This window comes from Pipra filicauda, unplaced genomic scaffold (genome assembly GCF_003945595.2).
Source record: "Pipra filicauda isolate LSUMZ 115617 unplaced genomic scaffold, ASM394559v2 scaffold288_size945232_pilon, whole genome shotgun sequence".
In the NCBI taxonomy this organism is placed as follows: domain Eukaryota; kingdom Metazoa; phylum Chordata; class Aves; order Passeriformes; family Pipridae; genus Pipra; species Pipra filicauda.
In genome coordinates, this window is record NW_024104407.1 from 154,506 (window position 1) to 181,738 (window position 27,233).

The window sequence follows — 27,233 nt, forward strand, 5'->3', positions numbered from 1 at the left end:
AATTTAGTCTGAATAAAAAAGAGAGATAAAGGCAGGAACAGAGCACTGGGCAATGTGTCTCAAGATGTAGATATGGATTAAGAAAATCTTGCAAGAAAATAGACCTGAATTTCCTCATCCCAGAAGTGGGTCAGCTTCAAACTGCCTTAGGGGAAATGTATAGCCTTATCTCTTAGTGTGTTTTAACAGTGCGAGCAGGTTCAGACAAGCATATAAAGCAGAATTAACATTTGCTTCCTGACCCTTATATCGATTTGTGTTCAGCAAATAAACAATCCTATTCAGCTAATCATCTGGATACAGTTTGTTTTGCTGTGCTTTTGCTTCATTAATATATATTTAAATCAGAGAAAAATAAAATTATCTTTATCTTCCCTTTATTACAGGAGAAAGTATTGTATTTAAAAGTTTCAGCAAATAGCAAGAAATTGGAGTCTGCTGACTCATAATTTTGATACTGAATTTGTCTCTGTGTAGGTATGTGGATAAAAACTTGGTTGTTTCTGATGCTATATTTTGTGTGAGCCACTAGACTGAGATTAGAATTTGAAGAGTAGAATTTACGCTTCACACTCTGTTATTTAAGGTTTAAGGTTAAATTTAAGTGTTTTTCTAGAATTTCCAACACCCTTCTGAGTCAGTTCTTGTTCCAGTGTCAGTCTTAATAGTTAGACAAAATTCTGGGATATATCTTCACTCGCATTGTAGGGACAGATTTGATTTTATTTTTTTAATGGATGTCCATCAGTAAATATTATCATCTTGACTGTATTTTGGGGGATCCTGCACCTCCTTCAGTTGGTTACACTTCAGAATAAAATCCTGCCAGTAAGGATCTGTCTTGGATCATGCACACAACTGTGTACCATGAACTGTGTACCATGCCCTTTTTTTTTTTCTAGCTAAAGAAGACAGTACTGAACATAGTCAATTATTAGGAACCAATTTATAATTTCATTTTGAAGTGGTGCTGGTCATTTCTGGGTCTTTCTCTAGGCTGATCAGTGCCTCATGTCATCCCACTCATGGTTAATGGAGTTTCTCAATATCTTCCCTTCATCTTGAATCAGGTCAGCTTCATGCTGCATTTTCTCAAGCCTAGGTGTATATAACATTGATTTATTATTTTTTGTACAGGTTTTTATTTTCCACTTCTCCATGGTGAATTAACTCCTAAAGAACAAATAGATGAACTGCATAAAGACTCAGATTACTTTGCTCTTTTCTACCTAGTAATTATTTATGAGCACACAACTGCTATAATCTGCAAAGTTCATAGGAAAAGATATGAAAGTCGAAGGTAGGCAAATGTGAAAAAAAATATGCAAAATGTTATGAGACTACCAATGCAAGTAAATTGTTCTGAGTTCCCCCTTCAATCTCTTTGTATTCAGATTGCATGTACTTTTAAACTCATCTACTTTTTCACAGAAATTTCATTAAAATTTCCATTTAAATACATTTTCATTTAAATCTATGCAGAAATCCATGAGATCATTCCAACTTACTGTCATTTATTCATTGAGTAAGAAATTAATTTTCCCAACATTTGCAAGTTTATTCATCAGTCTTAATTTACATTACTAAAAATTTTAGATCCTTTGAAGAAATTCAGTATCTGGATTACTTGTTTCTCTGACCTAACTGAATAATTCTGACAACTCACACTTTTTGTAGAGAGAGGGTTAACTTCAATCCTTTGCAAAGGCTATTTGGATAAAAGTAGGATAAAATTAACTTACATTATTAACAATAATATCTTGATATTCATATAGATTCTGAATAGACTCATTAATAAAACCAATAAAACAGACATAGGATCATCTTAATATGCTCCGTGGAACTCAAGTTATTGGTATTTTTTATTATATCAGTTTATAATTCTGTTACAATAATAACTTGGTGACTTGAATAAAGCATTACATATACAGATATAAATGCACCTAGGGGCTCTTGTTGGTGGATAACCTGGATTACATTCTCAGCTCTTGCTGCACTGTGAAAGCTCTACAAATGTATCACCTACTGAAAGATTCTCATGTCTCAGATTCTTAAAGTCTCAGTTCTGCCTTAAGTGCAAAGGACATCAGGGACACTAGAGAAGGAGCACAAGATGGAGACCCAAAGGCATAAGGACTCTGGCACTGCACCTTTTTTGAGACACTCATTGCATGTGACACTGATCCTGTTAACATGACACTAAATGTGTGAGTTCATACAAATGGTGCCAAAAACACTGCACTGTAACTCTTTAACTTTACCCAAGCAACTCAAAGGTTTTCCAGGCTGTACTTTTTACTGGAATTCTCTAGATTCTGCTGAATCTGTGCTGTTGCACTAAATTTACCCTTAAAACATATGCTTATTGTACACACACGAGACTACTGCCAAATAGTTTCTGGTTGCCTGAAACTGTGCAGTTGCACCCTATGGCAATTCCTTCTCGAGCCCAGTACTTGCCATATTAAATACAATTTTATTAAAAGTCTACTCTCAGACATATAATGTAAAATGGAATTACTGACTTTGTGTTTGTGTGTGTGTTTGTTCACAGGACAAGACTATTTTAATTGTCTTCAATTCAAGTATTGAAGTTGCAAATAATTTGAACCAAATTACCATATTTTGGGAAGCAGGATAAGAGTATGAGAAGAGGAGGAAAAATATCAGGATTTATCAAGATTGTGCAGTCATATCATAGCTATCCAATTGTTCGGCTGATGTTTGCAGTGATGAAAAATTCACTAGTGCAAGCTACTAATAAAAATGTGTTTGGCTTTTGAAAAGCTTTACCCCAAATCTCCACCACCTCCCAAAAAAAAAGAAAAAAAAAATTATATTTTATGTAGAAATGCTTTGATAGTTCTAAAATATGTATTCTTTATGCTTCAGTGGGAGACTGTCTAGAAGAGGGACTGATGGATGTGCTTTCAGGGATACTTACTAGGACCAGACCTACTGAATCCTGAACTAAACTTTAACCAGAGCTAAGCATGTAGCAGTTACAAAAGAAATGGAATTGGAGTAATCAGGTACTATGCAAACTATGCAAACAGTAGAATTGAATATACCAATAATATTTATATCTGTGCTGCATACTGTGTGGTGCTCTTTGATGTAATAAATAGGTAGGATAATTTTGCTGTTCTAGAGAATCCAATGCAAAATTTCAAGTAGGTTGGCAATAACACAATCAAACTAGCAGAACTGAAACAAACTATGAAATTAATTCTTACCTGTCAGTCTTTTCAGCTATAGGTGCAAACCAAATTTCATACCAAATTCGGCTGCACGGATGTGGCACCACAGTCTGCAGCTGTCTCCAAATGCTTCATAAAACAAAGTCAGAAGGTAGATTCCCATCTTCCAGATCTCACTTCCAGCTTTTCAAATTTAACACACAACAGTAATCTTAGTAATGATTTTTTTTTCTAATAAGAGATTAATGCATTAATGCAGCCTTTCATTTCTTGACACAGCTTTACCAAAATTGTCCCATCTTCACATTAAAAATGAGACTGGTCCATTGAGGTCATTGACAGTGTCAACTAATAGAGTAATGAAGCAGGAGGCTGATACATGCCTGACCTTTCCACAGAATACTTTGCAGCTAAAGAAGCCTTTTTTTTTTCCAACTCTTTCAATATTCTTGATTCATTCACTCTTTAAATGTAATATATCTAACTTTCCAATTCCATGAAAAAAGAAGCAACAGATTTATGCTTGGGCAAACTACCAAGGCTGTGTTACTCATCTTGTTTTTCAAAGGAGTGAAAGGTGACCTGTGAAACCATCAGTTTTAAGAAAGGAAAACAAAGCAAAAATGCAGCATGCACATATGGATGAGATTTCTCATTTTGTCTCCTCACATAACTTGTAAGGAACTCTTGGCAGAATATTTGGGTGCTGTTTCGTGACTTTTCCTGTCAACACAAGCTGCTGGTCTCTGGGTCATGTTCTTTTGTTTAATTGTTAAACTTAGACAACTTCCAAGTGTAAAATTACGACCCTTTAAACAGTAGCATTTTGTTTATTCAACAGAAAAAATACTTTATCATTCTGTCTAAATGAAAAAACTGTAGCACATAAAAACTTGTCCACAGCGGGATTTTGGAGGGTTTTTTGGACTGAAGTGATGTTATGGGGCTTTTTTAAGTTAGTGATATTTTATAACATGAAAATCAAAAAAAATAATAGGAACATAGATAAGGAACAGTTTGTACAAAATTTTTAACTCTAAAATAGAACTTTATTGGAAAGGATAAGTATCCTTGCACAGTCTTACAGAGAACACATATATATTTTAATAAGATTAAATATATTTGGAAAGTAATGTACACAGTTTACTTTATGACCAGTTAATATTTGTTCCCTTTGCAAGATGGAGAAAATAAATTTTTACATAATTTAATTCTGTTGTCAGTGCTAGAACAAAAGAAAAAATAAACTTGGATCTCAGCAGACAACCTAATTATGTTACCAGTGTCTCTTTACAAATACAATTTTCACTCATTTTGAAGTCTGTCCAATTAAAATTCATAATTTCATACTGGAAAGACAATCTCAGTACAGGAATCCCACATAAGGCAGGGAAAGATGTAGTAAAGAGAGTCAGTATCAGCCTTTGATTTCTAAATACTGCCCTCAGTATTTAAGCCCCATCACATGAAAACAAGCTGGAGGATCTCATTCCATTCCCGTTTGTGGATATTGCAGAATTGTTTTACAGTTAACCAGTTTGGCAAAAGCAGCACAATCTGCTTTATAGAAGCCCAGAGAATGAAATAAAATAGGTTCCTTTGCTTCAGACAGGAACGTGTTGCAAGACCATACAAAGAAATGCTCCCTGGGCTCTCCTGCCCTGCTCTCGCATGTGACTGGGGATCTCTGCAGCCCTGAGGAGGGCACCACAGGCAGCTCAGCCCAGATGGAGCCTTCTGAAGGTCAGCTTTATTCTGCTCCCCCTTCCTTCCTCTCCAAAGCTGTGTTTAGTTGTTCCTACAGCATTTGCGATTCTTACTGTTGGGGTTCATATTGCAACATCAAGATGAACTGTTGACCTGTGGTTCCTTGGGTATAAAGAGGGGAGATTTGAAAATTTGGTTCTGCTTGCCCTATACAGAAACCTGCAAAATGAGACTGAGAAGGGATTTCTCATTTGTTTCTGAGTTGAGAGGAGGCCTGTTGAAGCCTAAAGCTGTTTGGAATTAGTTTTCAGAATAAAAGCATGCTGATAGGTTATGAGCACATATGGTACAACTTACTTCACAGGAGGTTTTTTATTTCAGAGGTGCATTTTGCATATGAAGTTTGCATAGGGGAAGAGATCAAGAAAAACACAAGTAATTAACTCTGTTCCCTGCTCCTTCAAGAGCCCTATTCTGAGAAAACTCGGGAAGTTCATTATAAGCCTGCCCCTTCCATCCTTGTTAGAGTAGCACTTTCCCTTTCATGTGAGCCAACTGAGCTTGTCATTTGTGTAGAGCCATCTGCAAACTTTTCTGTGCCCTCTGTTTTGTCCCTCATCTTCACTACCTCAGGTAGACAGTGCTTTAATTTCTATCACAACAGGCACAACTACAATATTGAGTTTTTTTCCCTAAGCTTGAGACTTTAAATTGAATAAGTTTTGTTTACAACCCCTGACAGAGTATTCTTCTCAGAGAAGAAGATAATTTTAGAGCAAAATGTGTTGGGATGCGTCGCAACTAATCCAACCTATTGCTCTAGGCTATCTGCAAACTCTGGAAGACAGTAGTGAGTTGTCTCATTATGCTGTCAAGCATTCCTTGATATCACTGGAGAGCAGAGGACTACAGACTGATTAAAATATAGACCACAAAGCAATTATTTATTTAATTATTTATTTATTTTAAAACCGCCTTTACAGCACGGAAACTTGCATGACACCTTGACATCTTCAGGTTGTCTAATTCTTTTGATGTGGTGCCAGCTGTTGTGTAGGAGTCTGTCAAGACCTGCAGTCCGGCAAGTAATAAATACTGGAAATGCTGGCTTCCAGAGAGACTTGGGAGGAATTTAGACCTTCTGAATACGGCTACTAGTGTGGGTGACATAAGTTGGATTTTTCAGGCTTGTACTATTTTTCAGGGTCTCCTTTTATTATTTTGTGTAGATCTAGAATATCTAAGTAAATCTCCATCATTTCTCTTTAACCTCTTAAAAAGTAAAACTCCTTCCCTGTCAGCCCTCAGCCTTCTGTTATGAAACAAATCCTCTTAAATATATGTCTGAGTTCAAGGTTTGTTTTGTGTGAATTTTGTACCTTAAATGCTGAGTTCAAAGATGTAACCTGTGAACCCATTTTCATGTTTCCTGAGGCATAGAAATGGTCCCCTGCTATGTATGAAATAGCAAACTCTTTTTAATGTAGAAAAGAAAGTAAAGGAATGAAAGGGTGATTGTTGATTCCTTTTGTGAATTAACATAATATATTAATTCTTATATCCTTTCTGCAATGTGGGTACCAAATATTTTTCACATTTAAAATTATTGTAAAATTACCTTCATTTCTACTAACTATTTTTCTCTCCTTCTTTCCTGGATTTATGACTTACAACTAACAATTAAATTTTCCTATTAGCTATTATAACCACCTGTCATAAGTATCTACTGGGGTACTAATTTATGTGTAACCATTCAATTAGAGGACATACTGTGGCCAGCGGGACCAGGGCAGTATTCATCCCCCTGTACTCAACGTTGGTGAGGCCACACCTCAAATCCTCTGTTCAGTTTTGGGTCTTTCACTACAAGAAAGACATTGAGGTGCTGGAGCATGTCCAGAGAAGGGCACTGGAGCTGGGGATGGGTCTGGAGCACAAGTATAAGCAACAGCCGAGGAAGAAGAAACCACTTCAAACTGTGCCAGAGAAGGTTTAGTTTGGGTATTAGGAAAAATTCCTTCACTGAGAGGGTTATCAAGCACTGGAACAGGCTGCCGTGGGAAGTGATGGAGTCACCATCCCTGAAGGTATTTAAAAAATGTGTATATGTGGCACTTAGGGACATGGTTTAGTGGTGCACTTGGCAGTGTTAGGTTAATGGTTGGACTCAATGATCTTATAGGTCTTTTCCAATCTCAGTGATTTTATAGTGGTACTTAAAGAGCTGTGCTTTCAGTCCTTCTTTTTATTGTAATGGCGCCACAGGTTTAAATTCACATTACACTGATTTACTGTTAGGCACGTGGAAACTTCTAAATGGTGATCATAGCATTCTGAACTTAATTTGGTTTATTGGGTTAGTAGTGTTTTTAATTTTTGTTTCTGCAATGAACTCATTTAAGGTAAAAAAAATTTTATTTTATTTTTTCATAACCAAGAGTAAGACTATGCAAAGACTTCCTTTAAACCAAGATGTGCAAAATCTGGCCCCAGGTTTCCTATTTATTATATGGATCTATTTTATTTTCAGTGAAATACTTGATAGGTTATTAACAACATTCTCTGGAAAGTTGAGTTGGAGATTGTCTTGTATTCTTTGACTTCAGCTACTTCTTTCAGTTGCCAAAGCATATAAATGAGAGAATTTTCAAAGGAGTTTTTCATCCAGATATCTCTTAAAAAGAAAAGCTAAAATGCAGCCAGAAAGTACAGTAGAAGAAATGCTGCATTATGTCAGGATTATGAGCATGGGAAAATTCACCTACTATGGGTGTTTGCTGTACTGTGATTTAGGTCATGTGCTTTCTTTGGCCTGATGGGGTTTTTTGGGGAGTTTGGGGGTGTTTTTTTGGGGGGGGGCTGTTTGAGGGTATTTCAAGTGTTAACTGAACTCTTCGGAGAACAGAAAGAAATAGAAATTCCCTGTTCTTTTTCTTTTTTTTTTTTCTTCCAAGATACTAACATATGTCACAGTGGAAAACCCTCTGTTCTTGGCATATCGCCTTGCCCAGAGTAGGTTCAGTACAGGTGAGGATCTTTCAGCACAATCATAGAATCAATCTCTTTACTAATATTAAGGACTATTCCACAAATTGGTTCCTCTTTGACTACCTCTGTTTTTAAATCTCTCCTGATATTTCTAGCCAATTTTCTAAAGGAAAACAGAGCTAGACATTTACATTGCTGGCCTTCAGTCGTCATCTCTCCTTCCCTCTCTTCCCCAGTTTGCAATCAATGACAAATTTGCCTTGTGTTTGACCTGATGGCACAGGTTCCAGGGATGCTATATTTTTATACATATTATTAGGGTGTAGTTAAAAAGGAGAGAGAGCACAAGACAGCCACCATTATCATCTTTTTTTAAGGAAGTGACTGCAGTAGGAGCTCACCTCAATAAGACAGGGAAGTAGCCAGGCTCAGAGGATTTTTATTTTTATTCAGTGAATCATGTAGGTCAATGCTCACTAATGATGACAATATAGAAGTGGAATTATAAGATGGCTATGTAGAGTATGTGGCTGCAACTCACTCAAGTTACCCAACTCTTCTGCTTACTTTTCCTAACTGTCTGCCATCCTTTTAGTATTGCCCAAGTTTGGAAATCTGTCATATCAAATTCTACTAAGAGGTATTGGAACTGTGTTATTGCTGAAATTGGCATATAATAGAATAATGTTTTTACAGGTTGACATTTTTATATGCAGAACCTTTTGAAATTGGTTAAAATAACAGGAGTTGATCAAATGTTAACCAGTTGGAAGACTGGTTGCTGGTCATTTTATACTTCATGCTTTTCAGTGAAATGCAACCTATTATTACTCTGCCAAAGATCTTGAGGAGATTGCTAAATTTTATATATACAAATAGTACTGTTAAATTTACCATAGCTTTTTTATTTTTTGGAAATCTTTCAGGGAGACCAGTAAGCTCTGAAGCAGGAATCTGAGGGAGAAGTGGTAGTTACTGGGTTTCATTCTGAGGTGTTGATTTGCAATTATATATAATCTGTCTTATCCAACACTCTAAGAAGACAATTTCCATGATAAAAAGATATGAACTGATTTCTTATGCTGCACAACCTTCTAAATACATTGTTATGACCCATCTCTGAGGCAGGGTAACTGAGGTCCTTGTTAATAGATCCCTTGGGGTGGATTAGAGTGAAATGACACTGAATGACGACTGTTTATGTATATATATATATATATATATATATATATATATATGCAGGTTTATTTTAGAACAATTTTGTTGCAATGGAAAGGAGAAATGTAGCCATTTTGGTTATTATCTGTAAAAATATAGCTATATAAAAATATCCCTTTAGAAAATATGTAAGGAAAAGAAAGAAAGATAAAGAGAGGATAAGAGTAGATAGTGGAAAGGAAAGATATCACCACCTGTGATCACCAGCGATGAGACTTGATTGTTGCAATTTTGAAATCCATTAGTCCAAGTCATAGTCACAGTTTTGATCCATCAGAGCTGGGGGAAGCCCATGAAACAAGAAGTTCCATGAGTTAATACATGTTCAGGTTTAGGTGGGAACATCCAGGTACCTCCCCTGGAAAGGGGGAGTTTTACGCTGTTGTGTAACACTGTGGATCACATGCATTCCTCTGGTGGAAGACCCTAGAAATGAGTCTGTGGGTGCTTTGGGGGTCTCTGATGGTTTATGACACTTTCTAAGATATGACCACTGTTTGACCCTGCTTAGCTGAGCCAGTTATGCCTTGTCAGAAGGGATGAATACCTTCAGTCCTATGTGATGCTTCCTCAGCGGAGAAGGACATTGGCATCATAAAAAGCATTATCTCACTTCACAGGATCTGCTTCTTATTGGCCTGCTCCTTGTTTGGCTCAGAAAACAGCTTGTTGCTGGAGAAAGGTCAGTTTGTCATAGTCATCCTCCAGTGGTGGGTGTTCACCCTCTCAGTCTTATGTAGAACAGAGGTTTCACCACTACACACTCAAAAACTCTCCTCCTCCCCTTTGGGTGGAGGGTGCAAACCTGGCCCCAGCAAAGCACCCACTGCTGTTGCAACTGAATTGTTTGAGTCATTACCTTTAATGTTTCAGTCTCTGACACACATGAATTACAATAATGTTTTGTTTGTGTTTTGCCTGTGCCTATTGATGCTCTTTTTCTTGGTGATTAATTTAATTGTTGTGATGTATTTTATGGTTTCTATATGATTACCTACTGTCATTCAGGGTATACAAAGATATTAAGAAATAAAATGGTTAACAGTGACAAGACAATTTCAGAAATTCTGTAACTTAAAAAAGAGAGTAGGAAAAAAAAGAAGCATGGTTTATTTTTTAATTTTCTGTGAAGGCTTCATTTAGGTCACTCCTTAACTGATCTGGCTTATCCTTTCTAACTGTACAAGAGATTTTAGGATCACTTTAAAGGATCTGCCTTGGCTAGCACAGCTTTAGATGACAGTGAAACAGGCATTTTAATCTATTGGACAGTTAAAAAAATAATTCCGTATTACTACTTGAACTATCAAAGAAACCCAGTCACTCCAGTATTCAGGTAATGCTTGCAAGCTCTTCAGCCTGGATTGTTCTTTGTGTAAAACAGATCATATTTAATTCCCCATGAAATAAAATTTTACTATTATGGTTGGCTGTGATGAGATTACAAGGAGAAATAGAGGGTGAAAGAAATGAAATTCAATTTATTTCCCAACATGTTGAAATATATCACATATTCTATCTGTTTTGTATGATCTAGAGGAAAATAATTTTGTTTCAGTCAAACAATTCAAGAGGACTCTGAAACAGTCTTCACAACAAACAATTGGGGAAAACCAACTTAAGTATGTGAGTAACAAATAGCTCAGAATAACTAATTCCCTTTGCTGTGTCTGACAACTGACCCCTAGAAATTACAGTGCCTTTTTGAAAATGGGGTTGGAGAAAATGCTGTGTCATAAAGTGCATTGTGTATTATCATGTGTAGCTATTGCAGAAAACTGATTATGTACTGAAGATGCTCAGCTTCACGATATATGAATGGGGCTGGAATCATGTTTCATGTTCTAAAGGATGCGTTGTTACCAAAAATGAAGAGCATGTGCAGAGAGGGAAAAATTTTGGACTTAAACTCTGGAGAAATCCAAGTAATTAATAATGATAGAAATAGCCTGCATGTTATATTTATCCAGGAGAATAAGTATAACAAGAAGGACAGAAATTGTAGATTAAGCTGTAATATAGTTGTTGGACTGCAGGGGTATTTACATTTGTAATTTAGTTTTTAATCATAAAGATATTTAAATAGTTCAGGGCAAAGAAAAGAGTTATAAAACTGAGGATGTCATCAAAAAGAGGTTAAGTGGTGTAACCCCAATCTTTCCATGTCTGATAGCTTCTCGCAGGTGAGAGTACACAAAATGTACTGCTAAATTGAGGTGAAAGTGCTTTTATAGATATCTTTCTTTGCTTGTAAACTTTTTACCCTAATACTCCACTAAATGTTTGACCTCAAGTTTTGTTGAACATGCATTATTCTTCCTTTACAGTTTAGCCTTGGTAGGTTGTTGAAAAAGGTGGACTGTGCGAATTCTAGGAATCAGTTGAATCTCTTGCATCAACTTAATCTTTCAGTTTGAGAAAATCTGTTTATTAGAATTCATTTAAGAGGAACACACACGTGTATGTGAGAAGATAAAACAAGAGCTTGGAATGAGGATCTAAGATAATTTCAGTTTTGGAGGAAATATGGACTAAAGATTGTTACTCAAGAAATTGTAAAGCCTCATGAAGAAAGATGGATTTTGGATACTGTGTGGGTTGGTAAGAACTTTGAGTAACTTGGCTAATATATTTAATAGTCATATGTTGTCCGAAGGTAGTAAGATTAAATTTTCTAATTCAGTCTCTATTACATGGAAATATTTATTTAGATACATGAGATTATCTTGCTCAGGGAGGAAAAAAAAAGGTTTAAGAATATCTTGCTTATTTTATAGGCACATTGATATATTTTATGACTCATTTATAGACTGGTCCCATGCACCAAGCTAGGTAAGGGCAAGAATAAGAATTTTAGAAATATGGAATATATTGTGTGAAAATAAAGAATAAGATTTTAACCCATTATCTGTATAACACCATGATGACATAACATGAGCTGCATTATAATAGTTAACTTTGTTTTGAAACTACTTAGCTTATGTGGTCATAGCTATTGGACTGTAGAAACTGGTATTAGCAGTGGACAAATCATCTACTGCTACAGAAGGAGATAATAACCCATTATAGCACCTCTTGGGAAATATAAAATAAACATAGCTTGACACAGTTCAGTGAGTAGAAAGCATTTCATGGTCCCGTAATTCTTATAGATCATGATTAAAGGCCTGAGTGCTACTGAAAATAATTTGAGGGTAGAAATGTAATTAGTGTATCATATTCCCAATTTGACTTTAAAAAAATAAAGAAATAAGTTTAACTGCTGAGATTGGGGCTACTCATTGTAAATGTACACTCAAACAAGCCATGTAGCAGAAGTAGTAGTGAACACTGGCCATAAACCAGATTTTCAACCCACCAGTCATTGACCTTATGCTCCTACTTTTCTACTTGTGGGAAAGTCAACTTGGGTGTGTGTCCTCCGTTTAGCCTCCCCAGCTTTCATATAAGAAATGAAGGAGAACTAGTCTTCACTAACTTTAGACAACTACAATTCTTTGCATCTGAACACAGCTCATCCATAGATTCATTTTCAGTCAGCAACCACCACATCTAAAGGGTCCTCTCTTTCTCTCTGTTTCCATTTCAGAATAGGATTTTTTTTGGTTAAAATCAATGTCTGTATTTTGTCATTCTCATTCTCCCTCAAGAGCTGTGTCAGGTCGTCAAGACCAATTTCAGACTCTGCTTTGCAGAAGGCAGTGAAAAGCTGCCAGACTTCAGACATTTCCCTAAGTGGTCCCTAGCATGCATGTGATATTTTCATTGTTGTTGGTTTTGTTTGTTTTGGTTTTTTTTTTCCTTTTAACTGACTGCTACAATCTGTCATTTCTGTGCCCGTGGCTGAGTGCATTGGCCGTGGGACACTTCTGTTTCACAGGCACATGACCTTCTCCTTTACGTTTGGATGTACCACTGTAGCCTCACAGGCCATTAGAAAAAGGAGTTGGAGCCAAGTAGAGGTCCAATTCCTATGACTGGATTGGCTCACCCTCTGAGTAGTATCCTGAGGTTATGAAAATGAAAACCGAATGTAGTCATGAAGTAGTTAAAGCAGTTTACTTGTTGATATAGCAGATATGGTATCTCCATGCAGAATCTGCTTACCTTTGTTTTCAGTAAACCAAAACATGTCCAGTTTACATACTAACGCAATTTATCAGAATAAGAGAAGAACTTGGAGAGGGAGCTGGGACTGATTTTCCTGATTTTTCAATACTTCCATCCAAGAAAGGAAACCTATAGGTGACACAGAGCTGAGAGAGAACACAGACATGCAAGGAAAAAGCTGACTTAAAGTATGTGGAAAATCCCAGGTGGGATATGCAGGAACCTACTCGCATTGTCATTCAGATTTCAGTCAGTTTTTCTCCCCCAGTGTCAGAACAGCTTGTTGCTCGCTTGCACAGGGATTTACTGAATCCAGACTAGTTAACTGGAACATCTTTGTGTGAGTCAGGTGGATGCCTATATCAAAGTATAGGTTTTCCTGTGGCTCTGTCTGTGTTAGAGAGAGGGGCGAGATGCATAAACTCACTTTTCTCACTTCCACTCTTTACCAGGCTTCTGAATGAGAAGAAAAAGTGAATTGAAATACCTAAACATCTTCAACGTGTAATGCAATTGTTAATAAGATATACTGTATCGGGTAATCCATTATAAAAGCACCATTAAAGGAAACTTTTAATAACTGTAAGCTTTGTGAAGCACCTTCTAGACTGCTGTACATGAGAGACACTCTGAAAGTCTGATGGCTAGAAGTATTCTGTCAAAATTGCTCTTGATAGAAAATTAGAATAAAACTGATTTGGTAATTTGAGAATTCATATTTGCAGAATCCAGCAACTCAAGAACTACATTCATTGCTCAATAGCAGAGTGACCCATAGTTACAGCTATTTTAGTACCTCTCTTACAATAAACAGTTTAAAGGAGATATAGACTACTCATCACAATTCTTTTCTTGTGGTAATTCATAATGCTCAAGTTTATAATAATTTCTTTTGAAAGAGATCTAACATAAATGCATTCTTACGAGAGACATGTTCTGTCTTTGGAGGATTAGAGTAATTGAAGTTCCCGAGAGGGCTCTAAAACATATTGCCAGACTGATGATCTAGAAAGTTTCCATAGTGTTCAGACTGTCTAGGTCTTTCTGTGCTGTTTCGAGGTTGCATGTTTACAATCTGCCTGATCACAAGGATGCTGTCTGAAAGAAGACAAAATAAAAGAAGAATAATGTTCAAAAGTGTATACCTTTTTTCTTGTGAAGGCCTGCTCAGCTACTTCTAGAGGCTCTGCAGAAGTCCTCAAAATAAGTTGCAACTACAGCTCCCACAGGGATTTAATCAGTGGCTTAAAGTATATGTCGTAGTTTGTAGGTACACAAGACATCTCAATGATTATTAAAATAACAAGTTTATAAGAGCTTGTTGTGCTTATATTTGTTCTTTAACTAATCAGAGACCTAAGCAAACAAGTTAAGCCACAGATCTTAAAACTGAGGGAATACTTGTGCTCAAAGACCATAGCCTAATGTAAAAGTATAAAATGTTAGAATGGAGTTCTGCTTCTTGACTGCATGATATACAATGCTTTGAGTGTGCAGTAACAGATGGAAATGTATTACCAAGGAAAGATCTTCCTTCACTTAAATGTGAGCAGACATGATGCACAAGTGCAAATAAACCTCTTTCACAATGTGTTACGGAATTCTTAGAAAGACCAAAATATTCTGCAGAAAGGTTTGCTACCATACGGCTCATTCCACAGACTCTTTAAAAAGCAGATTTGGGCTAATTTAGAAACTCGTCATTCTCTTATAATAATATATCAACGGTACAAGTATATTTTGCTACTGATAGGGCTATATACTAACTATGTACAAAATTGATATGCCAACTTATATACCAGTAGACTTCCGTAAAGCAATACCCATACATGAGAAATAATTTACTATCTTTTCTAAAACCCCGACCGGTTGGATATGTGAAGCTCTAAAGTTCCTAAACCCAGGAAAGGACTTTAAAAACACCTGCAGGTGGTAAATGCAATCAGATGCTCTGTGTGGATTCAGCACATAATTCCCCCAAGGAAACAGATGAAATCATTACACTGAGTGGCTGTATCCTTGAAAAGTACTGTTCGTAATTGAACTATTCCAAACACTCTGCCACTAAAAACGCATCCCTCAGATGTCAAACTCTGCCCTACCGAGCCGTGTACGTGACCCACTGACACAAGTCATGGCAGAGCTTCGACCTGGCTGAATAAGCCATTTGATCCAACTATTTTTCAGTGGATATTGTGCGAGCGTTTATTTATATTTATAGCTAGACAACACCAGTCAAAATCTTCAGAAATCCAATATTCCCTTTTACAAGGAACCTTTCACCTTTCTATTGCCAATGTAAAGGAACGAAATCATAACAGTCCTGGAATGCTGTAACTTTTAAGAGCGAAGGGAGGAAACGCTGTATTCAGTGAGGAAAGTCTCTAATAGAGACCAGTGACTATTTCCTATAAACAATCAGAAACATTGGTTTGGTTTTCAGTTAGAGGATGTTTTGATAAGGCAGGACAGCTAGCTGAAAGGAGAGTATGGAAACGGAAATGATTGGCCTGAAGAAGAAGCAAAATTCAGAGGTCTACACATTGTGTTTAGTAGGGATGTATCAGGAAACCTCTACCACAGAAACCTGGAGGAGCTGGCACACAAAGCTGGCACGCAAAGCTGGCAGGAAAGCTTTCAGCAGATCTGAGTCAGAGTCCGTACTGCTGGAAAATATCAAATGTGGCAAATACTTTTAAGAAAGGGGAAATAATTCTGCCCAAATACCAGACTGTTAGTATGGTATCAGTAGTATGCAGCAATTCTGAGAGGAAAAAAGAAAAAGAAGACCTAAAGAAAGAACTCCTTGGAAATGTGTTAATTAGAATACTACATTGACCAGAAGCAGGTTTTGTGCAACTAATTTCATACTGCCTATGATCCAGCAGTGATTGTTTCAAAAAGTCTTTGCACTGTATCAAAGACTTCAGTACCGTGGAAAATTTTAACCAACTTGGACCACCGGGGATAAAAGAGAAATTTGTGAGTAATTAACTTGTTCTAGGCACAAAAGCACTAAGTTTAGGCTAAAGAGCAGCTATTTAACTAATGATAAATTATTATCATATGTTCATGCTGAGGAAAGGCTGGTACAAGACACTGCCTATGCAGTGATCATTCATAAGTTCAGTTTGAACAACAGAAATAAGATTTAAGCAAGAGCAAGCTTCTGTGTGAGGCTTCTGAGAAGAATTTAAGCTGAAAAAACTGGCTTTCTTCTAGAAGCAGCTAAGAGAGTTTGTGGAAGAGATTCCATTCATGGCTGGGCTTCGCGAACGAAGATTTGGGAAGGCTCTATCCACATTTGCTACAGGCACGCTGGTGGCTTATGAGGCCAATACGTGACAGACATATCCGATTGCAAAAGGCACAGCAGAAAGACTCCTTAGATGGTGTATTCTGCAATACACGGTTCTTTCTGCGTTGCCTTTTTTCCTCGAGGGTGATCCTGCGTGTGTTCTCAAAGGAGACAGCTGCGTTATCGATGGTGTGTCTCCAGGCCTCCCGATTTGAGGCCAGAGTAGACCAGTTATGGTGATCAATATGGCCAAGGAAGAGATTATATTTTAAGGAATTATACTAACCATTCCCTAAAGCAATGGGTCTCTGACCCCAAAAGTAATTTCCTCAACACTGAAAAACTGAGAGTGCCTAACAGTGATTGGTGATTACTTTGAGAGTTTAATTGGTAAAGAGATGCTGCTCATCATCACTATTGGCTAACTGCAGGTCATCTACCAAGTGTTTTCCTAGGCTGAGAAGACCCAGTACTTGTGTTCTGGTAGCTCTGCCAGGATGTGGCTGTGGATGCCTCAGGTTGCCTTCAGGTTTTGGGCAGTCTGTTTCCCAGATGGTTTTTTCTCAAGGCGTGTGAAATACATTGTGTCCTTGCCCGTGACAGGAGAATTGGGACTAGATGATCTTTGAGATCCCTTCCAACCCAAACCATTCTATGATTCTCCAGTCTGAGAGGGGATCTCTTGACTCTCCAACAGCAGTCATTACTCTTGCCTCTTTAATTTTTCGCTCAGGAATATTCCTGTCCTGACAGGTTATTCTTAGGCTCCTAATTACTATGAATATGCAATTTGTTGGATTTTGCTTTTCCAGCCCCAAAATATACAGGTTTCTTATGGCACACAGGTCTGTCACAGGAAGTTTCCTTGTGGGAAGACAATTTAGAAAGGAAGACAACACTGGTGGCAAGGGGCTAGTGCATTTTGAGGAGTCAGAATGGGACACCAGAAGTATACTGAGCAGTCACAAGGTAAAATCAACTCCACAGAGAGAGCTGGGTAAAAGTTTATACACAGATGCCTTCCATTTGACTCCAGTTTTTAATTAGCCAAGTTTTCAGGAGTGAAATTTAATTTCTACGTTTAGTGAAATGAGATTTTGTCCTGGGCTTGGCTGGGAATAGAGGTAGTTTTCTTCTTAGTGTCTAATGCAGTGCTGTATTTTGGATTCAATATGAGAATAATGTTGATTACACAGTGATGTTTTAGTTGTTGCTGAGCAGTGCTTACAATGAGTCAAGGACTTTTCTGTGTCTCATGCTCTGACGGTGAGCAGGCACAAGAAGCCAGGAGGGACCACAGCCCCGACAGCTGACTTGAATTGGCCGAAGGGATATTCTGTGCCTTAAAACATCATGCCCAGCACATGAACTGGGGAGAGTTGGCTATGAAGGGCTGGTCACTGTCTTCGGATGGGCTGGGCATTGGTCAGTGGGTGGTGAGAAATTGCATTTTGCATCGATTTTCTCTTGGGTTTTATTTCTCTCTCTTCTCTTCCAATTATTATTAATATTATAATTAATCTTATTAGAATTATTATATTTTTCTTTTTTTCCAGTATTAAACTGTTCTTATCTCAACCTATGAGTTTTATTTTTTATTTCTTAATTCTCCTCCCCATTCCACTGTTGGGGGTAGAGGAGAATGAGTGGCTTCACAGTACTTAGTTGCTGTCTGGGGTTGAACAGTGACAGATTTCTCTTGATACTTTTTTTCCTAAAATGGCAGCAGTTTAAGGCAGAGGCTTGAGAAGGGAAGAAGATTCAGAGGTGACAACAGATAGAAGTAAAATTTTAGCTATATAAAAGAGAATGAGTGTGTGGCATCCTATCTAATAGTGTGACATCCTATCTAATAATGTTAACTTGCTGTATCAGAAAATAAACAAGGCTATATGAGGCTAAATGAGTGGAGACCAAGGCTGAGGAATGACCGTATGGAAAAAATAATTGATTGGGATGGAGGGTGTGAGGAACCCTCATAAGAAAACAACTAAAATAAACTTGCCCATATTAGTTCATAGCAAAAGTAGAAATAGAAGTGCTACAGGTAAAATATGCATCAGAGAATAATTATTTCTGCTGCCTTTCTGTTCGCTTCTACTAAAGTTAGAAACCATCACAGGCCATGCAGCTCCCTCGTGTGTTTATTCTTCCCTCACAAGCTTCAGCCTACTCAGTACATTGCATATTTGCAGCATTTGCAGCTTTGTTACCCTAAATACAGCATTACATGGTCAAACTGCAATCTCAATATATTTATTTTTAATAAACTGTGAACATGAGTGGAATTCAACAGCAGGGGCAAAGAGGACTTCTCTTTACTCAGGAGATGAATACTTAGAAGACTATTAGGATTGAGGGTGTTTCAATGGTGCAAACATGAGCCCAGTCCCTGCAAGGCTCACATTGTTTGCTTTTATGAACTTCCTCTGTGACCTTTACCAGAGGAAAGGTCCCTTTGTGTGTCTGTTCAGCAAGTGTGAAATGGGAATAAGTGCATTTCCCTACTTGTAGAAATAAAATAAAAGCCATATGGGTCTCTAGTATTATGTTTTTTATGAACTATACAAATGCCTAAAATGAAATATATATATTAAAAAAAAAAAAAAAAAAAAAAAGAAGAAGGTGAGGGTACAGAATTACAATATCCTTTACCTCTGAGCTATTTGTGGTTCTTCTGGCTGTTGAGACCTCTTGTTGAGTTCCTAAATATTAGTAGGTTGAGGTGTTGCTTTGGGCCAAGTGTACATGTAATACATAACTTTAGTGTTAACACCCCATTCATTTCTGCGCGGCTACCACAAACAGTAACAAATAAGCCCTATTTTGAAGGATTAAAGGTGAGCGACTCTTTTCCCGCACTGTTTTGCCTCTTGCAGACCTGGATTCCGCCCCCTCCCCTCCCCGCGGTCCCAGAGGCAGCCCCCGGGCAGCCCCTGCCCAGGGAGCGCTGTCGTGGGCACGGCGGGCTTTGGGGATGTCACTTGTGTGTGGAGAGCCCCATCCAGTGGCCAAGTAGAGCTTCTGCACTCAAAACCTGTGTGTGTTTCATGAAAAAAGCATCACATCAGTCCTGCTGAGAAAACTGGGGCCGGCGAAGCAGCCGTGGGGCTGCACGGGGTCGTAGCTCTCCCAACAGACCCACCAAAGGCAGAGAGCCACCCATGAGGAAAGACTTGGACCTACTCTTGTTTACATTTTAAAAAATTAGAGAAGGAACTGCATATAACATATAACCTTGACCTACATAGCTTCCTGATCTGTGTATAAATTGGAAAACAAACATAAAGGTTGAATGGAACTTTGAGCAACCTGGTCTAGTAGATGTCCCTCCCCATAGCAGGGGTTTGGAACTAGATCACCTTTAAGGTACCCTCCAGTCCAAACCATTCAATGATTCCATGATATTTCTAATGCATAACCATGATGAAAATAGCTGTCACTTTATGAAAAACACTTCTTCAATTTATAGGAACAGTTACTTCAGTATTTAATAATTCAAGCCTCATGCAAGTCTATTTCAGGCCTTACCACCTGAAGAAGTCTATCATAAATGTTTGAGCAACCTGACATACAGCTGAATAAAATAATTACCAAGCAAATTCTGCTCTTGCCAATTAAGCCAATGGTGAATCCAATTAAGAATGGTTGTGCAGTCTCTTCATAAGGAATCCTTGTTTCTACAGTGCTTGTTGGATCAAATGTTGACACTTTTCAGCAAATTATCCCTGGCAAATTATACCAATATTACTATTGTCACCACTGTATTGTCAGACATACTCTATTGCCTGCCACTGCCTTGCTCACCCCATTCACAGGCTTCTTTCCTCATGCTGCACTAATCATGCAAAGTGTTACTACTTCTATCTTTCATCTTGGTGAGGACTGAACCTTTGGAGCTCAAAGGTAGCTTTGAATGTATCAGCCTAACTCTTCATAATAATTAAATTCTCAAATAGAATATCACCTACTAAGCAATGCAAGTTGATTAGCAATGTTAAACACCTTCCACTGATTCCAGCAAGCAGGCTTTGGAGTGTCATCCTCCAGACTTTTCATCTCTAAATTTGTTTGCATGTAGAAATAACTTCTAAACAGAGTCAGTGATCAACTTTGGTTATTTTTCTTGTGTGTGTCACATAAAACTAATTTTCAACGTAAATGTTATCTAATACACAGTGAGGTCTAACCTAAAATATTCAGAAATCTGTCCCCTTTAATAGATAGTTGGAAGAAGAATGTTCAGTGAAGGTAAACTGGTTTCATACTTCCAGATCAAACTGAGTGACTGGCACTGTGCTTTTTGCAGTGTATTCTTGTAGCTCAGTGTATTCTTCCCAGCAGCAAAACTCCTGTTGTGAAATCACAGCAGAGAGAAACAGTTTTGCACAGCTAGAAATGAGCACCTGCAGCAGAAGGATATGGGGAAGGACAGCAGAAGGACATGTGAGCTGACTTAGCTGCTGAAGCATCCACTGAATGAAAGGCTGGTTCACTATCAGGTGGGTGCAAAGGGATGAGCCTTACGGTGTTTGACTTGGTTGTGTTGAGAAAACTCTGAGCCGAGCAAATGGGATCTGAGACATGAGATTGAAATAGTTTTGTGCCTTGATGTCTCCCCAGATGAATTAGCACTCAACAGAAGCCTTATTAAGGTGAGCATAAGAGAAAATTTCATCCAAGCTATAATTTCATTCAACAAAGCAGAAGTCCAAGGCCTTGACATAAGACAGTCATACGGGCAGTATGAAAATTCTTCTCATTCAACTTGCCTTGAAAATTTGGTGCTTTAAGAGAATCAAGAAATTGAAATAAAGTCAAAAGAGACCAAGAGGTAGCTCCAAGTTGGTTTTGTCTGACTAGTCTGACTAGTGCCCCCAAAGCTCTGTAATCTACCCCAAAACCATTGAGGCATCTTATTCCTATGTAAGAATGCTGGCATGCTTTCGCTGTGCCAAGCTTCCTACCACAGACTTGGACCCCAAAGATCTCAAGGATGAAGCTCTACTGAGTGGCAAGAAGTGGTTCAGACACTATGAGATAGGGGAGAAAAGTTTCTTACTAGAAAGAGTTAGCCATCCGATCAGAGAAGGAAGAAGTGGAGGGACTTTTTTGGAAGGATGAAAATACTGTTCTGTTCCTAAGAAAGGGAAGAATGGAGAAATTTATTTATGTTACAGAAGAAACATCAAAAACTTATTTAGCCCCTCTTACATGCTATCCTAAAAATGATCCTGAACAAAACTTGGACTTTCACCAGCTAGTCCTGAAATTTAAATATGGAGATCCAGGGTCATTTGAATTGAGTAATTTACCCTTAACTATGCTCTTTACAGCACTAACATTCACACTATCCAAATTGGTACCTAACAAGTCAGATAATGTAATCTGCCTTGTTTCCCTCAATTCCCACTGCAGTGACTGGAGACCAAGCAAAGGCAAGTGCTTGCCTTTGGGTCTGGCTCTGAGCCACCCTCTGGAAGGTCCCAGCCTCTGTCACTAGTGACTGGAGCACTCAGGTACAGTCAGCACCTAAAATGAAGTGCTGTGAAGTGCCTTGGGAAAAGAGTGCAACTATATCTTCCCACAGTGACTCTACTTGTCTTACAGACATTTTTTAAAAAAGGGCCCTCCCACTCCAAAATAGGAATGGCATAGGAGTTGTGCTAAAGGAGGCACTGAGAAATCTTTCAACTTCCCTTGCACAGATGGCAGTATTAACAAGAGGGAAAATTCAGCAGCTGCTTCACAGGAAAGAGAGTTGAACAATAGCTCAGCGCTGCAGGCTTTGCTTTTTAAACCAACATGTACAGGGTCTGAGAGAGCTATTTCAGAGCACCGACTGAAAACCCTGAAAGAAAGGTATTGCACTAGAAAATATCAGTTCAACAGAGTCTAAATGATGCATGAGAAGAGAAGGTTATTTTTAGACAATTGTCAAAAAAGTTAATTATCAAACCTACCTAGGGAACTCAGATTTCTAATAGGAACCTTAAATTGTCCAAACCCCCACTATTTTGTTAATGTTCCATCAAACTTTCTCATTAAAAACAATACATAAAAAAATTGAACAAGTGGAGAAAATCTTCAGTTTCATAAACAGTATTGCCATGAGCAGCTGGTATTATTTTGGGAACAACAACAACAAGAAAAAAGTAAATTTTTTTCAGTCATTTTTGTTAATGAATTATTTGCCCTTCAGCTGCCAAACTTTGCTGCATGTGTTAGTTCAGCTGTTGTCAAATGCTTTATAGTGGCATGTAAATATATTCTCTTGAGCAAACAAAGCTGATCTGACTGTTGGTCTGAGAAGATATGAGGCTGCCTTTGATCACAGTGTGGTTGTTTCATAAAGGTCAAAAAACCAAGAAAGTGTGAGAATTCAGCAGTTTTCGTCTCAGTTCTGTGGAAGCACTTAACCACATAAACATTGCAGGTCACAGATATTCTGCTTTTCCAACTTCTGTTTCCACTCAGAGTCTGTGATTTGAAAACAGCACAGTTTGGATTTTTTATTCCGCCGTCTGCTAATAAGACCACAAGGCTCATCTTAGGTATATCAGTATATACACCACAGGTATAAAGGGCAGCTCAGTTTACTGTCCTGGACTTGCAGCAGTTAGAACTAACAACAATTTTCACTGGTAAAATCAAGCAGCATTTTTTGGTCTTGCTTCTTCATTAGACTTCTTCCTATCCCCTCTGCAACAAGAATCTCACAAATACTTTGGTGTTGCACACACACAATTTTCTATGTTTTGACAGCCATTGTTTATGTTATTTTTTCCTAAGTGGTCATCAAAAGACATCATGGGCTCCTTTTCAGTTTGTGTGCTGTTCTGGTCATGATAATGAACAGAAGAGACTGGAGAGAGGGGCTGGCCATGCTCCTTGGGACAGGTTGTTTCCAGCATGCTCCCCAGCATCTCACTGCATGCTGGAAGGTCTTCTTGGTAATCACCTGCAACTGGAAGATCCTTCTCCTCCTTCCTCTCCTCCTGACCCTTATAAAATGATCTCGCCTCCAGTCATGCTGCTTCTAAAGGAATTGATTATGTACTCTTGAACACTCTGGAGAATGTGCTGAGGAACCAGAATGCCTAAGGCATCCCAGTGGGTGTCTTACCAATGCCTTGGATAGCAGGTAACTTGTTGCTACCCAGTCACCTTGAAATTTTGCTTACCTCAAGCCAGGCCAAGGTAAACATGCAAGTGGCATGATTTATTTGCAACATCCAAAATGGACAACAGTTGCAAATATTTACAAAAGGTGATGTTGCATAATTGACTGTCACTGAGAATTCAAATAGTTGGAATTTTCTCTCTCCTTGTTAACCATACAAGGGAGAGTGAATTTTCACACCTATTATACAGCGTCTCTCCATGATTGAGCTTTTATACATGGATTTAATTTTTCACCTTGAGATGTGTAGTGGTTTGAATCTTGTTTACCCCCAGAGGCTAAGAAAAGTGGTAGATCCCAAGGGGTGGAAACCCCTGGAAGTTTTGAAGTTCTGCCCAATGGACGCTCCTGCAGAAATGTAAACATATCACAAGCACCGGAAGAGAAGAGTTGTAGGTTTGGTTGTGGAGAAGTGGTGGTCATGTTGTAGAGCCACGAGGAAGGGGCTCTGAGCCCCTCGGGGTCTCTGGGGCCTCCCAGCCCTGGCTGGGGGGACTGCAGAGACTTGGAACAGTGCTAGACTGGGCTAAGTGTCTGTAGTTATGCTGGGAGATGTTTGTTCTTCACCATGGGTAGCGTAGACAGAGCAGAAAGCAGAGATGCAGCGTCCGGAGACTCTGGCAGAGAGCCAGGACAGATAAGAACTGAACCGGAGAAGCAGCAGAAACGGCATGTATCACAGAAAGGACTCTTTGAGAGAGAGAGAGAGAGAGCCGGCAGCAGAGCTACAGAGTTCTGGGGGTAAGAACTGATACCAGACTCCCCCAAACTCCTTTGAGACCCCTCTGAGAAAAAAAGGGAGATGGACTCCTATTAAGGAGAAGAGTTTTAGACATGCAGCACCAGAGAGAGAGAGAGAGGAGCTAAGAAGCTCAAAAGACGTCCCGGAGCTGGACCGGGAAGACCGTGGTGGAATGTGGAGGGGTTGACCTTGGCCCCCCTCGCTGCTGCTGACAAGCCTGGCAGCCTGAGACAGAGCACAGGAGCTCTGGTAGAACTCTTGAGGCAAAGGCTTGCAACTGAATGCTGCCCAAGATGTTCTGACTCAGGGGTGAATCCCCTGAGGAAGGGACTTTCACGAAGATGCCCCTGCATTTCGTGATATACCTGTGGTGACGCGAGTCTTGTCCCTGCTGGCAGTCCACAGGTGAGGCCTTCGCTTGGACCGAAGGAGAGTCGAGGGGCTTGGAGACCCCCTTGTGTGTATTGAAAAGAGATCCAGCTACAACAACCCTGTTACTGCTGCATGGAGGACAGAAGAGGAGCTGCTGCCCTAAATCTGGAAGGAATCTGTCCTTCTTTCCCTCCTGGACTTTTATTTGGAGGGGAGAAGAGATCTGATCCATTGTAAATACTATGTCATGGTAGAGATAATTGTGATCGTGTGTATAATGTGTTATAATATTTATTTGTACAGTCACTGTAATATATTCCCTTTCCCCATTTGGAGTCTGGTGTGTTTTGTCTGGAAAAACCCATCTCACATTGGATTGAGATGTGGGAGGGGGGCTTAGACTAGGGAATTGGATTTTTGGGGCTATCTCAAACCATGACAGATGCTTTCATTTTTCTCATGGAAGAGATAAGGTTATCATATTTATTAATTAAAAAAAAGTGTCCTTTTCCTTTGGTAATACCAGTATTTCCCTGTTAGAATTTCTCCTGTGTTTCTGCTGTGTTTGACTCCCTGTTACAGTGAGAGAGAGCAACTAACTCCCACCCTCTTTGGCGAGCACTTTTCAATGTGAAGAGTCTCAGATTGTTAAGGGTGAAATCCTGAATCTTGTAGTTCACAGAACCAAGCACAAACATATATATGGGAGAGCTCATTAATGCCTTTTGGCTCTGGTGAAACATGTTGGTAATTAGCTTCTTCAAGGAATTTCAGACTGAGGGAAGCTGGTTAGCCCTTTTCCTTCAAGCTCACTAGAAATAACTCTTCAAATATTTATGTAGTTACATTTTCAGTGACTAATTGGACACACAGACTGAGACCATAATATTTATGACAGTCCATAAAGCTTCACCTTTAAGTAAAACAGTACATTTTGGGGACTTGGTAAGTCAAATAACCAAGTAACAGTTTGTGAAATTGACTGAGGTAAAAGTGAGTTGATGTCATGGTTTGAGATAGTCCCAAAATCCAATCCTCTAGTCTAAGCCCCCTCCCACATCTCAACCGAATGTGAGATGGGTTTTTCCAGACAAAACACACCAGACTCAAAGTGGGGGAAAGGGAAATATATTACAATGACTGTACAAATAAATATAACATCACATTATACACACGATCACAAACTATCTCTACCATGACATATGTATTTACAATGGATCAGATCTCTTCTCCCCTCCAAATAAAAGTCCAGGAGGGAAAGAAGGACAGATTCCTTCCAGTCTTTAAGCAGCAGCATCTTCTGAGGCAGCAGGTTTCTTCTTCTCATGCATGCAGCAGCTGATAGCTGGCTTTCTGCCAGCTCTCACGAGGGAGGTATTCAAGCCTCTCTCTCTCTCGGCCCCATCGCCTCACAACCGAGGGGTCTTCCGTGGGCTTCGTAACCCCAGACAAGGTCGTTTCACCACGTCATATCACGAAGACACAGGGGGGTCTTTGTGACGGTCTGGTATCTCTTGCAGGGCCTCTGTGCCCTGTCTCTCAGGCTGCCACCGTGGCAGCAGTGCGAGGGGGGGGAGCCAAGGTCAACTCCCCCCGCATTCCATCTGGCCGTCCCGGTCCAGCTCCAGGACGCTCTGAGCTTCTCAGCTCCTCTCTCTCTCCAGTGCTGCATGTCCAAAACTACTCTCCAAAATAGGAGTCCATGTCCCTCTTCTCCAAGAGGGGTCTCAAGGGAGTTTTGGGGGAGTGAGGTACAGTCTTACCCCAAACTCTGTCTCTCTGCTGCTGGCTCTCTTTTTTCTCGGCTCTCCTTCCAGGAGTCCTTTCTCTGGTGCTGCATGTTGCTTCTGCTACTCCTCCAGTTCAGGTCTTATCTCTGGCTCTCTGCCACCGTTTCTCTGGTCAGCGTCGGCTGCTGCTCTGTGCCCATGGAGAAAACATCTCCCGGCATAACTACAGGCACCTAGCCCAGCTTTATGCTGTTCCAGGTCCCTGCAGCCCCCCAGCCAGAGGCTGGGAGGGGGCCAGAGGCCCCAAGGGGCTCAGAGCCCCTTCCTCGTGGCTCTACAACATGGCCACCTCTCCTCCAACCAAAAACTACAACTCATCTCTTCCGGTCTGGTTGTGATATGTTTACATTTCTGCAGGAGCGTCCATTGGGCAGAATTTCAAAACTTCCAGGGGTTTCCACCCCTTGGGGTCTACCACTTCTCTTAGCCTCTGGGGAAAACAAGGTTCAAACCACTACAGTTGATTACAAGAAAAATGGTGCAGCACTGTCCTCTTTTACTTTAAAAGATGAGATGCAGTGATTAAACTGTAAGTTTCTGCTTTGAAAACAGAGGTATCAATACTTTTTATGCCTTGGGATGCATAGCAGATACCTTCTACATGCCAACACCTCATGTAAAACAC